The sequence below is a fragment of the Apodemus sylvaticus genome, chromosome 15 (assembly GCF_947179515.1).
Source record: "Apodemus sylvaticus chromosome 15, mApoSyl1.1, whole genome shotgun sequence".
Taxonomy (NCBI): domain Eukaryota; kingdom Metazoa; phylum Chordata; class Mammalia; order Rodentia; family Muridae; genus Apodemus; species Apodemus sylvaticus.
In genome coordinates this window covers 70075232-70087749 of record NC_067486.1, presented here as the reverse complement: position 1 = coordinate 70087749, position 12518 = coordinate 70075232, and the positions used below count along the sequence as shown (strand labels likewise).

General features: G+C 45.2%; 1 long non-coding RNA gene across 1 annotated transcript; it reads left to right on the top strand.

Annotated features, from left to right (window-relative positions):
- Nucleotides 1-4182: 4182 nt before the first annotated feature.
- Nucleotides 4183-11121, top strand: LOC127665737 (uncharacterized). Its single transcript, XR_007973490.1, has 3 exons — nucleotides 4183-4794; nucleotides 8025-8121; nucleotides 9784-11121. It is a non-coding gene; the product is annotated as an uncharacterized LOC127665737 (long non-coding RNA).
- The last annotated feature ends 1397 nt before the right edge of the window (nucleotides 11122-12518 follow it).

Genomic DNA, 12518 nt, shown 5'->3' with positions numbered 1-12518 from the left:
TTCAAATCCCAGCAACCACATAGTGACTCACAACCATCTATAATGGGATCTGATGCCCTCTTCTGGGGTGTCTGAAGACAGCTACAGTCTAGAAGTGTACTTACATTTAATAAATAAATAAATCGAAGAAGAAGAAGAAGAAGAAGAAGAAGAAGAAGAAGAAGAAGAAGAAGAAGAAGAAGAAGAAGAAGAAGAAGAAGGGTGACTTGGAGAGATGGCTCAGCAGTTAAGAGCACTATATGCTCTTTCAGAGGACACCCAGGTTCAATTCCCAGCACCCATATGCAGCTCACACCTGTCTATAACTCCAGTTCCAGAAGATTCAACACCCTCACACAGACATACTCACAGGCAAAACACCAATATACATAAAATTAAATGAAGAGAAAGGAAGATGGAGGGAGGGGGATGGGGAAGAGGAGGAGGGTTATCACGCTCATCCAGGTCACCCTTGCCTGGAGCCCACACCATGTTTCAGGTCCCTGTATGCAGAGCCCACAGCATCCCAGCATCCCAGTATTTGCATCTGTGACCCTGGGTGCATTTGTATCCATCATCCCTGGACCATCTTCTGTGCTAGCTTTCACTAAGTCCTTTCAAATTTGCTTGAAGATCAGGGCACCTAACCCATCAATCCCTTTCAGAGAAATCAGGACACACTCTGCAAATAAAACACAGACAGGAACTGGGCGAGGTGGATGGAGCCCCCTCCTCAAATAATAATAAACAACACATTTTTTAAAAAAAGATGATTTTTATTTATTGTTTATCTGTTTTTTTAAAGATATAATTCACGTTTCTTTTTTTGTTTTGTTTTGTTTTTGTTTTTGTTTTTGTTTTTGTTTTGGATTTGGTTTTTTCGAGACAGGGTTTCTCTGTATAGCCCTGGCTGTCCTGGAACTCACTCTGTAGACTAGGCTGGCCTCGAACTCAGAAATCCACCTGCCTCTGCCTCCCAGAGTGCTGGGATTACAGGTGTGCACCACCACCGCCCAGCTCACATTTATTTTCAAATTAAAATGGCGAGGGTCTCACTGCTCTGGACTCCCCCTCACCCTGTGAAGGAAGATCAGTGGTCAACAGTGAGGCTGTGATCATCAGCTGGTCTGAAGGAGATAGTGGTTGTTTGGCTCATAAGATTGTCTGGAACAACCGTTTTTTGATTCTTTAAAGTTTTGGTAACCTGAAAGGGGTGGTGAGGGCACAGACACTGGCTAGGGAGAAGAAGGCATCTTTTCTCTACAGTACCATTCTGTCTGCTATGTGGGAAACTGGCTTTATGTTTGAAAAAGTGTCCCCTCAGGCATTAGCTTTCATATCAGTTGATCGGCATGCATCAACATACAAAACGTCCGTTCTTGTCTTCTTCACTACAATGTATTGGATATATATGCTTACAAATGTAGTTTGAAACAGGGTTTCTAGTTTTGCTTCAAACTCATGATCCTTTTTCTTCAATCTCCCCAGTTCTAGAATTGTAGGATGCTACCATGGCCCCTTTCTTTCTTTCTTTCTTTCTTTCTTTCTTTCTTTCTTTCTTTCTTTCTTTCTTTCTTTCTTTCTTTCTTTCTCTTTCCTTCCTTCTTTCTTTCTCTTTCTTTCCTTCTTTCTTTCCCTTCCTTCCTCCCTCCCTTCCTCCCTCCCTCCCTCCCTCTCTCTCTCTCTTCTTTCTTTCTTTCTTTCTTTCTTTCTTTCTTTCTTTCTTTCTTTCTTTCTTTCTTTCTTTCTTTCTTTCTTTCTTTCCTTCCTTCCCTCCTTCCTTCCTTCCTTCTTTCTTTCTTCAATTAAAATTTGACTCAGTGTCCTGCCTCCGTTTATGTATGTCTGTGTGAAAGTGTCAGACCCCCTGGACTGGAATTAGACAGTTGTGAGCTGCCATGTAGGTGCTGGGATTCGAACCTGAGCCCTTTGAAAGAGCAATCATTGCTCTTAACCACTGACCCATCTCTCTCATCCACCGTGGTCCCTTTCTTATCCTTTTCTATTTGATGTTAAACTTTGCTGTGGGTGGAGGCTCTCTGCACCTGCCTGAGGCCAGGGGCAGGCCCACACCTGGATAGGTGGTACTCTGCCCCTGCTTCCCCTGTACCTCTCCCCACCCCCCATCACCCTTAGGTACACACAGGTTCTGCTGGACCGTGTCCACGAAAAGTTCTGGTTTCACAGTTCTCCATCTCTGGTGCCAGGGTTAAGGGCAGTGAACTTTTGAAACAACCTCCCCTTTCTTCCAGAAGGTTGTGGAAAAACAAAGCGGGAGCAGGAAGCAGTCGAGTGGAAGGCAGCCAGGCTAAGTCAAACAACACTGCACACGGTGTTCTATGGTTCCAGTTCCCAACGCTGCGTGAAAGGGAGTCGATCCGTGGGAGAGACTCTTGGGAGCCTTGCAGAGGGAGTTACTTCAGAGTGCCATATGGAAGTTCCCTTCTATGGAAAAGCATGTGTGTCCATCTGTCTGTCTGTCAGTCTGTCTGTCTGTGTCTGTGTGTGTGATGGGTGGGTGGGTGTCTCTTTCTTCTATATAGCTGCCTCTGTCCCTTGGCCACACCAGATTTCAAAAAGAATCCCCCAAGAGGCCAGGCATTGTGGTGTGCTATAGTAATCCTAGTAACTGGGATTCTGAGGCAGGAGGATTATTACTTAAGCCGAGGAATGTGAGGTCAATCTGGGAATCATAGTAGGTCTGCCCTCTTCTCACTAGAAGAAAGAAAAAAATGGGTTCTAAAATCCAGGTCTCAGCATGGTCCCTTGTGCTGTGTGCATGGGGTGGGGGTGGGGGAGCAGGACCTCTAAGGTACCCCATGTGAAATTGAAAAACTCTTACTTTGAAGAGAATGCCAAATATAAAACACTTCATTGGACTTGTGGGGAAACTGAGGCTGAAAGAAGGGAGGAAAGTTTGGTCAAAACCACCTGGGAAGCTAGTGACAGAACTTGGGGTCCCCAAAGAAACAAAAGCAAAGAGTTCAGTCATTGTTCTTGGGTTTTTTTGTTTTTTTTGTTGTTGTTGTTTTTGTTTTTGTTTTGGTGTTTTGGATTTTTTTTTTTTTTTTGAGATAGGGTTTCTCTGTATAGCCCTGGCTGTCCAGGAAGGCTAGCCTTGAACTCAGAAGTTCGCCTGCCTCTGTCTCCCAGAGTGCTGGGTGCCACCACCGCCCAGCATGTCAAGGTTTTCTATCCCTGTCGCTTCTAGCTAGTTTCTGCATTTTTTTTTTTTTGAGGCAGGTTCTCATGTAGCCTGGAACTTACTATGTAGCGGAGGATAGCCTTGAATTCCTGAACTTCCTGCCCCCACCTCCTGAGTGCTGGGATGATAAAGTGTGTCCCACCATAAGTGTGGCTTGATGTCCCCAAGGTAGGACCTCTCCTAGATACTATGTTTCCAAAAGCATTTACTAGTCAGTAAGAGTGGTAATCTAAGAGTCATGATAAATTATTTGTGCTGTGGTGTGTGTGTGTGTGTGTGTGTGTGTGTGTGTGTGTGTGTGTGTGTAAGAGAAATCACATGACCCAAGCATCTGCCCTTGGCCTTGGCCATGCTGATTTTTGTCCCTGCCTTCTGCTGATCTCTCTGACTCTGCCCTCTTTCCAGTCTGGGAGATCAATATGGCTAACATATTCACCCTAAGAGCATAAGCCACATCACTAATGTGACCACCACATTCACTCCTTAGAAAGTTCTGTAAGTCAGATGCCTTTTCTGCCCCCATTTTATAGAAGGGGAAATGGAGGCCCTGAGGAATTAAATAGTATGTCTGAGATCATAAAGCAAACAAAAAAGCAGAAGTGAGGTTTTAGTTATATTTATTTAGTGTGTGCTCCCCCCACCCCACCCCCATGCCTATGCGTGTCTGGTAGTGTATTTGCATGGACACACATATGCCTGTGCAAAGGTCAAAGGATAACCTGTGAGAATCAAATCCCTCCTTCCACACAATGTGTGCTGCAGAACTCAGGTAGGCAGGCTCGGCAGCAAGCACCTTGACCTCTGCTTCTTCTCCCCGACCCCAGACGCAGGCTTGTGTAATTTTTCTTAGCATGTCTTGTCTGTATGTGGAGGTCAGATGACCACTCTCTCCTTCCACCCTCTGGCTTCCAGAGAGTGAACCAAGGGTGCCGAGCTTCTGTGGAGAGCGTCTGATTCACCAGTTCAGAATGGGGGGCAGGGAGGGGCATCTGTTAAGATGTCAGGTGTGAGGTCAGTGGAAGACAGGCAGGGATACTAGCCCTCTTGAGGGAAACTAGCCTGCTTGCCGCTTGCTGATTCTGAAAAGAGCTAAGGGGAGATCTCTAACTCAAGACTCCAGCGAGTTCAGAGTCAGCTTACATCAGCAGGCAGACTGCCCCAGTTATAGGGCAAACAGAGGAAACAGGGAAAGAAGGAAGACCTTCCTTTGGCCTCGGTTGACCTCTGCAGGGCTAACGGGAGGACTTTTGAGTTAGGAATGTCAGTCAGGTGATTACTAACCATCTCTGGTGGCTGGCCATTCCTGGGTTGAGAGGGAAGGGAGGAAAAAGAAAAAAAAATCTAGAGAAACGAGTTACTTAAGTTTCAGGAACCAAATTACTTTCTGGGAATCAGCATTGTTAAACCAACACGGAGTTCCTATATAAAACGGCCTGGGCCTGGCTAATACCAAGTAACCTAGTAATGTTCTTGGCCAAATGCGTAACTGCTTCCCCACAAAGCTTTTCTCTGAAGCATCCGCACCTCTGTGTCCTCTGCTCTGCTGGTTAGAGTTCAGATTCCTACTTTGGCAACAAGGACTGGATAGCTTGGCTCTCCCTACCCTGCAGGTAAGTTAATTAACCTTGTGGTGTCTCCGTTTCCTCATCTATTAATCAAGAGTGATAGTTAAAACCCTGGCCACTTCTTGGGACTGTCTGAAGGAAGAGGAAGAGGATAAAACTAAGTCACCCGAGCAAAGCTCTTGGCTCGGGTCCCAGAGGGAAACAGCAGCGGGTCCCTGCTAGCCGTCACTTACTCAACTTTGGACGTTGCTCCTACAGCTTCCTCGTAGGTCTCCTTTGGCCAGATAAACAGTACTCATTGCTGAACTGAAGGCTGGGGACTGTTCTCTTTCTAGAACATTCCTCAGTCCCACCACCCTTCCAGACACTCTCATCCTCCAAATGTCCTTCCTCAATGCTTGCCACAACAAACCCAGGTGAACGGTTTGTTTTTCTGTCTTATATTGGTTTGGCTTTTTAAGAAGGGAAGTTACTCTGTTGCTCGGGGCTGGCCCAGGACTGCCTGGCCGTCAGCCTGTACCTGCCATGCCAAGTGCTGGGTTTATAGGCATGTGCCACCACACATGGATGTTTGATCATTTGTTAAATATTTATCAAGTGCCTTCTCTCCTAACTGTAACTGTGTTTAACCTTGCTCTTGACAAAGGGCGTCCTGACACCACTGTCTTATAAACGCTCTCGAAGCCTTGGGAGGGGCTCCCATGCAGGGCTATTCTAGTCCTGAAGCTGATGAGTATCCAAACTGGACCCTTTGGGGTACATGGGGTAAAGCAGACAGGACCCCTGACTTCAGAATGCAAATAACCTCATATGCAAAGCGAGATCTCTCTCCTCTTGGGAACAACTCAGAGCAGGCAGAATGTAAGAAGCAGCAGAGATGGTGGTGCCCTTGGCCCAAGCGTGTAAACCGGATGGGCGGGGTTTCAGCCAACAGGCACCATGAGCAGTAAATGGGCCACCTTTGCTCCAGGGAGACATTCAGACACAAAAGATGCCTGTTCTGCTGAGCAGCTCTCCAGCTTCCCCATGTCATCCAAAACAGAGAGTGCACTGCCAAGCTAATCGTGACTGTCACCTTTCCAGGTAAAAGATGTGTCCCCTCTGTCCTAGGATGTGTTCTCCAATTGTAGGACTGCAGGCCACAAAGCACCTGGACTGAAATCTTCCGTTCAACTGTAACTTTAGGGGCTGATTTTGGTTTTACATAACACTGCCTGAAATCCACAGAAGACAAAGAGACCCTTCCCGTGGCTGTACCTTGGCAGGGGTGGGAGGGACAGACAGACTGCCTCCTCTCCATAGGAGAGGCTCTGAAGAACCCACCTATCCCAGTGGGCCCCACTTACAGAGCTAATGTCAACACTTCTCAGTTTCTTGCTCCTGAGCCTCTCATACTAGTCAGGGAAGTAAATCCTTGCATAACAGAAAGTCTGTTTCTTGGGAAATAAATGTGGTAAAATGGAACACTGTTATCTCTATCTCCTTGGCTACCTAGGGAGTTCAAGTCCAGGCTAGGATGGTACACGAGCCCCTGTCTCATACATAAATAATATATCCCATATGTATATGAATATGCATAATTATATATGAATATATTATATATTCATATTATATTTATATAATCTTGAACTTCTTATCTTCTTGCCACTGAGATTATAGGCAAACATTACTTCAATTCATTTATGTGGTTCTGGTGATCAAACCCAGGGCTTCCTACACACTGAATAAGCACTTCACCAACTCAACTACATACCCCTAGCACAATATTTAGCAACTTTAAAAGGACCTTTCAACTCACAGGTTACACTAAAGACAAAGTCAAACATTCATAGTACCTAAAATTATTTTATAATAGATTCTACCTATCTTACACACACACACACACACACACACAGAGAGAGAGAGAGAGAGAGAGAGAGAGAGAGCTGATAGCTTATAGAAATTAGCAATCCATATGCTAGTTTACAGGGAATACATTGATATTGCCATTAGATGCAACCCACAAGATTAGGAACATAAAAAGTTTCATGAGATGAACAACTCGGTTTTTTCAACAAAGAAATCACAAAGAGAAGGGTCCAGTCAAACAAAAGAGACTGCCTCTGTGAGTGAAATGACGTGACACGGGAAGGAGATGAAGATTGACAGGAGGAGCTGGGTGTTGAGGCACACACCTCTAATCCCAGCACCCAGGAGACAGAAGCAGGTGGATCTCTGAGTTCAAGGCTAGCTTGATCTACAGAGCAAGTTGTAGGACAACCAGGGATACACAGGGAAAACCAGTCCCCCAAACACAAAACATATAAACAAACAAGAACAAAAACAAAAACAAAAAAAGCAAAAATAAAACCAGCCAACCCAAACAACAAGCTTTTCTCCACCCCCACAGCTGGGATTTCAAACAACGCTGCCGTGCCCCCCTTTGGGGTGATGGGAGCCAAACTCAGGCCCTCGTGTTTTCACAGCTGGCATTTTTAACGGCTTGGCTGTTGTGGGGTATTCAGCGGAGATCACTGCACCCACATACTGGGTTTAAGCCAATAGGAAGGTCCATCCCTAGCCCCAATCTTTCCCTTTGTTTTAGAAATTTTCCATAGTAGCCAGGCAGGGTGGTACCCACCTGCAATCTGAAGCAGAGGAGTTCTGTGGCTTAGAGGTCAGCTTTGGCTACAAAGTGAGATATTGTTTCAGAAAACAAAGGAAAAAAAAAAAAAACCAGAAACGAAAAAACATCAAAGAGAGCAAAACTACTGACAAGAAAGTAAAGGGTGAGGTAATGGAATAGTTGGGCATAACAAAGCAGGTGGCTTTTCCTAAGGCAGTGTCCCGTGTCATTGTCCCTTGTGTGCAATACGACACAGGCTCTCTTCACAGCCACCCGTCCAGTTGTTAGGGGTCGCTTCTGGATGAGAGGGTGATGTTCCTCTGGTCAGTCCCTGGAATGAGCAGGGTATGAACATGATTGGATTCCAGGATAGCTTTTCAAGAAGTTTAATCTTTCTTCTCTTTTCCATCTTTTTACTGAACAAGTTTGAAATTTCTGCTATGGACGTGCGTGTTTTCTTTTTGTTTGTTCTTTGTTTTCATTAGCGTATATGATGGTTTGATAGAAATGGCCCTCATAGTCTCATGTGTTTGAATACTTGGCCATAGGGAGTGGCACTATTAGGAGGCGTGGCCTTGTTGGAGGAAGTGCGTCACTGTGGGGGCGGGCTTTGAAGTCTCATGTGCTTAAGTTGCACGGAGTATGGTATCCAGTCTTCTGCTACTTGCAGCTTATGGTGAAGAACTCTCGGCTCCTTCAGCACCGTGTCTGCCTGCTTACTGCCATGCTTCCCCGCCCTGATGATAGTGAACTAAAGCTCTGGAATTGTAAGTCAGCCCAATTAAATTTTTTTATTGTTGCTTTTTGTTTTTGTTTTTATAAGAGTTGCCATGGTCTTTGTGTCTCTTCCCAGGAATGAAACTCTAAGACAGCATACTTTATAAAATCACAAGACATTCAAACCCACCCAAAGCACCATGTAGAATACAAACAGAAAAAAACCCAACCAACCAACCAACCAAACAAACAAAAAAACACTGATGTCTGCACACTCCAGCACGCTGCCTGGGTGAAATTAGTTCTGGGCTTGAAATTCAGTTTTCTCAGCAGGTTGGTAATAATATTCACCACCATTTGCTATGGTCAGAGTTAGAGATAACAGTTAGGCAAGGCTTGGCCGAGTTCTGACCACATAATCACCACTTCTGTTTACCCCTAAAGCGCGGGAGTGTGCACACTTTGGCCTTTCTTGGGAAGCCCAGCCCAGCTGGAGAAAGGTAGGCGGCCAGGAATTCTCTCTTCCCCTGTCAACAGAATAAAAAATTTCTCACCTGCCCTCCTTCCACTCTGTTTTTTATTTCTTATTATTTATTTATTTGCTTACTTACTACTATTTAACAGAGGATCCTGGCAAGCCTGGAATTCTCTATGTAGATCAGGCTAACCTCAGACTCACAGAGATCCTCTGATCTCTATTTTCCAGAGTGCTGAGGCAGTAAAGGCACGTGCCGCCACACCCGACCTACCCTATTATTTTAACCTTTCTCTTTGTTCCCTTCGAAAATGTATCCAAGTTACCAATTAATTTATTTCATGCTTCTTCTCACTTTCGTTCGATAACGTAGAGTCAATAGGAGTCTATCTTAATTCCCCACAGCATGCAGACAGCCCCTGGCTGCTGGACACAGAGGTTCTCAGTTTAGGAAACGCACATGTCGGTAGTTTGTAAACTCCTGAGGTTGCATGAAGAACTGTAGATGTAGTAGTTTGAGGTCAGATGCAGAGACACATGCTAAATGTGGGAGAGCGCATCCCATGGGTCCTGCCTGGCTTCTGGACTGAGCAGAGGGTAAGGGGGTCCTGAGCAGCGGTGTTCATGCCTCTCTGCCCCTGCTCTGACGCGCTGCACCCAGTGCTCCTGGCACCGAGCTCTTCCAAACCTGCTGTGGTTGCAGTCTGTCGGGGTTTGGAAAGTGCAGGCCACAATGTGAAGGCCACAGACCCACCTGTGTAGCGGGAAGACATGAGAAACAGCCATCAATGGGCTCTTTCCAACTTTGCTCCCTGTCTTCCAGTTGCCTCTGACTGCTCCTCCCCTCTTCTGAATTACACTTTGCTTTTCCTTGCCTCCTGTCTCTGTGCACACCTTCCATTCCACCATGAATTCCATCTCATTCATGACCTTTCGCCACCTAATTAACTCCTACTTATCTATCACCAAGGTATCTATATAATAAAAACAATAGTAACACCCTCTGCTCTGGAGGGCTGGTGTCCTTAGAGCATGAGTTAACAAATCTTCCCGGTTTATTTTTATTGTTATCAATAGTAACACTACTTCTCACCATAAACATCTGTTAAACACACACAGTATTCTATCTTCTGAGACACTCTACAGCCCTACATCAACTTTATTTGTCAACTTTATTAATTATTAATTTATTTACTTTGAAAAACTTTATTTGCTTTTATTTTTTTTTTCAAAACAGGGATTCTCTGTTCAACCTTGGCTGTTCTGGAACTCACTGCTGTAAATAGATCAGGCTGGCCTCAAACGCAGAGGTCTGCCAGCCTCTGCCTCCCAAGTGCTGGGATTAAAGGTGTGTGCCTCTACCTCCCGGCTTCAGGTTCATTTTTATTTTTGATGTTTTACATGGCGTTGCTTGGCGTGTTTTTCTTCCACTGTCCTTTGAGCTTTTAGTTGACTGAATGATCATCAGCAAATCAGGTCATTTCTACAACCAACATTTAGAGCTACAGAGACTCTACAGAGAGCTGGGGACGGAAAACACTTAACTGGAAGAAAGGTCGTAAGGGATGGGAACAAGTAAATAATCTCGCTGAGAACACCAAGGACCAACCACAAGCCTCATCACCACAGGGGGTAAAAGTTGACACAACCTAATTTTGCTGGACAATTTGATATGGTATTCTAAAATTTTAAATGTAATCTACTGGAATCTGCTCCACAAACACTCCAAAATGCAACGATAAATGAGAAGGCTGAACCCTGCGGCGAGGCTGATGTTGCATTCCATTTGTGTTGTCTGAGATAGGGGGATGGATGGTTTGAAACTCTTGCTCCTCCAGGCCCGGCTTCCCAAGGACTGAGATGATAGGTGAGAACCACCACACCCAGATCCTAGAAGGTGAGTTTGAAAGAAGGAAAAAAATAAATAAATAAAATAAAATAAAGGAGATAGTTCAGCTGGTCACCAGAACACCTCAGGACAACTGAGAAACTGGAGAGCTGGGGAGTGTCCACATAATGAAACAAAATGGAACTAGGAAAACGGAGGTGGGGCTGTGTTTTCTGCAGAAAAAGCCTCAGAAAAGGCAAGTTGCAAAAGGATCTGCACACATTAGGCCTGTGTCGTGGCCCATTCAGTGACGTAGAATGTAAGATAGATCAGACTCAGTCACTGAGTGTGGTGCAGGCCTGTGATCCTACTACTTCGGAAGCTGAGGTAGGAGGATCAGGAGTTCAAGGCCAGCGTGGACCAGTGTGAGATCCTGACTGAGGCACAAGACAGTCCTGTCGTCACAGGCCACCCTTGTGTTGTTCTGGATATGTTTACCTTCCTCTCCACTCCCAGTCCTTTATCAGCACTAATATCATCTATATTTCTACAATTTCATTACTTCAGGAATATCCTACAGGTCTGAGAAGGTAGCTCAGTTGGTTAGGTGCTTGTCTAGCACGAAGCTTAGAGTTCGGTTCCCAGCATCTGATACGTTGGTCCAGTACCTGGAACGTGGAGGCAGGAGGACCAGAAGTTCATGTTCTTATCAGCTACATTTCAAGTTGAAGGCCAGCTATACTGAGATCCATCATAGGGAGGGGATGGGGGAAAGGAGGAGAGGGAGAGAGAAAATGCTTAAAATGTATTATTTCCTTACGTAAAAATAGCCTTATGTAACACTGTATAATAAATTTTTAAAAATGAATGTTATATAAAGGTAACCATGAAGCAGGCAATAATAACTGCTTTGCTTAAAATGGCTGACTCTCCCATTGAACTCATATGATGTTTATTTTGCCAACTTGAATGTATTAAGAACTACCTAGGGCATTAATGAGGTGCCTCTTTGGGTGTGCCTGTGAGGGCTTTTCCAGAGAGGTTTGTTGAGAGGAGAAAAGCCTTTCAGAATGTGGACAGCACCATCCCATGGGTGTGGTCCTAGACAGGCTAAAGAATGGGGAAAAGGAGATTCTGAATGTGGTGTCATGCAACTGTGGTTCAAGTACTTGGAAGGTGGAGGCAGGAGAATTAGAGGAGTTCATGACCAGCTGCTGTTACGCTGGGAATGTGAAGCCAGCCTGGGGTATAAAAGACCCTGCCTCAAAAAAGAGGAGAGACAGTGTTTGCGGAGATGGCTGAGTGGTAAGGCACCTAAGCAGGTGGCCTGTGAGCATGAGAAACTGACTTAGAACCTTTCAAGCGTCCTTGTGAAAAGCCAAGCAGGGTTTTGAATGCTTGTAAACTAGGTGGTGTGGTGTGTGTGTGTGTGTGTGTGTCTGTGTGTATGGCATAGTGTGAGTGTGTGTATGTAGTCTGTGTGTGTGTGTGTGTATAGTATAGTGTGTTTGTGTATATGGTGTGGTATGTGTGTGCCTGTGTGTATGGCGCAGTGTGAGTGTGCGTGTGTAGTCTATGTGTGTGTGTATTTGTGTATATGGTGTGGTATGTGTGTGCCTGTGTGTATGGTATAGTGTGAGTGTGTGTATGATGTAGTATGAGTGTTTTTTGTATGGTATAGTGAGTGTGGTATAGTGTATGTGTGGTATATGTGTGGTGTGTGTGAGTTGGGGGGGGTATGGTGTAGGGGGATGTGTGATGTGTAAATAGACAGAGCTCAGTCAGTCTAACCTAAACAGAAAATCAATCCAGTCAGAGAGCCCTGTATCAGGGAAATAAGGTGGGACATCCAACATCCTTCTTTGGCCTCCAAGGGTTGCATGTATGCACATAGGCACATGTGAATGCGCCCCCCCACACACACGTGGAACAAAGAGAGAACATCTCTCTGATTGATTATAGATGCAATGTCACTGCCACCTCATGCTCCTGCCACCATGATAGACTCTGTCCCCTGAACCATGAGCCAAAAATAAACCTTTTCCCCTTTAAATTGCCTCTTGTGCAGCATTGGCCACAGCAATGGGAGCAGCTACAATGCAGCTCACAGCTATCTGGAGCCAGAGGACAAGCCTAGCGTCTCT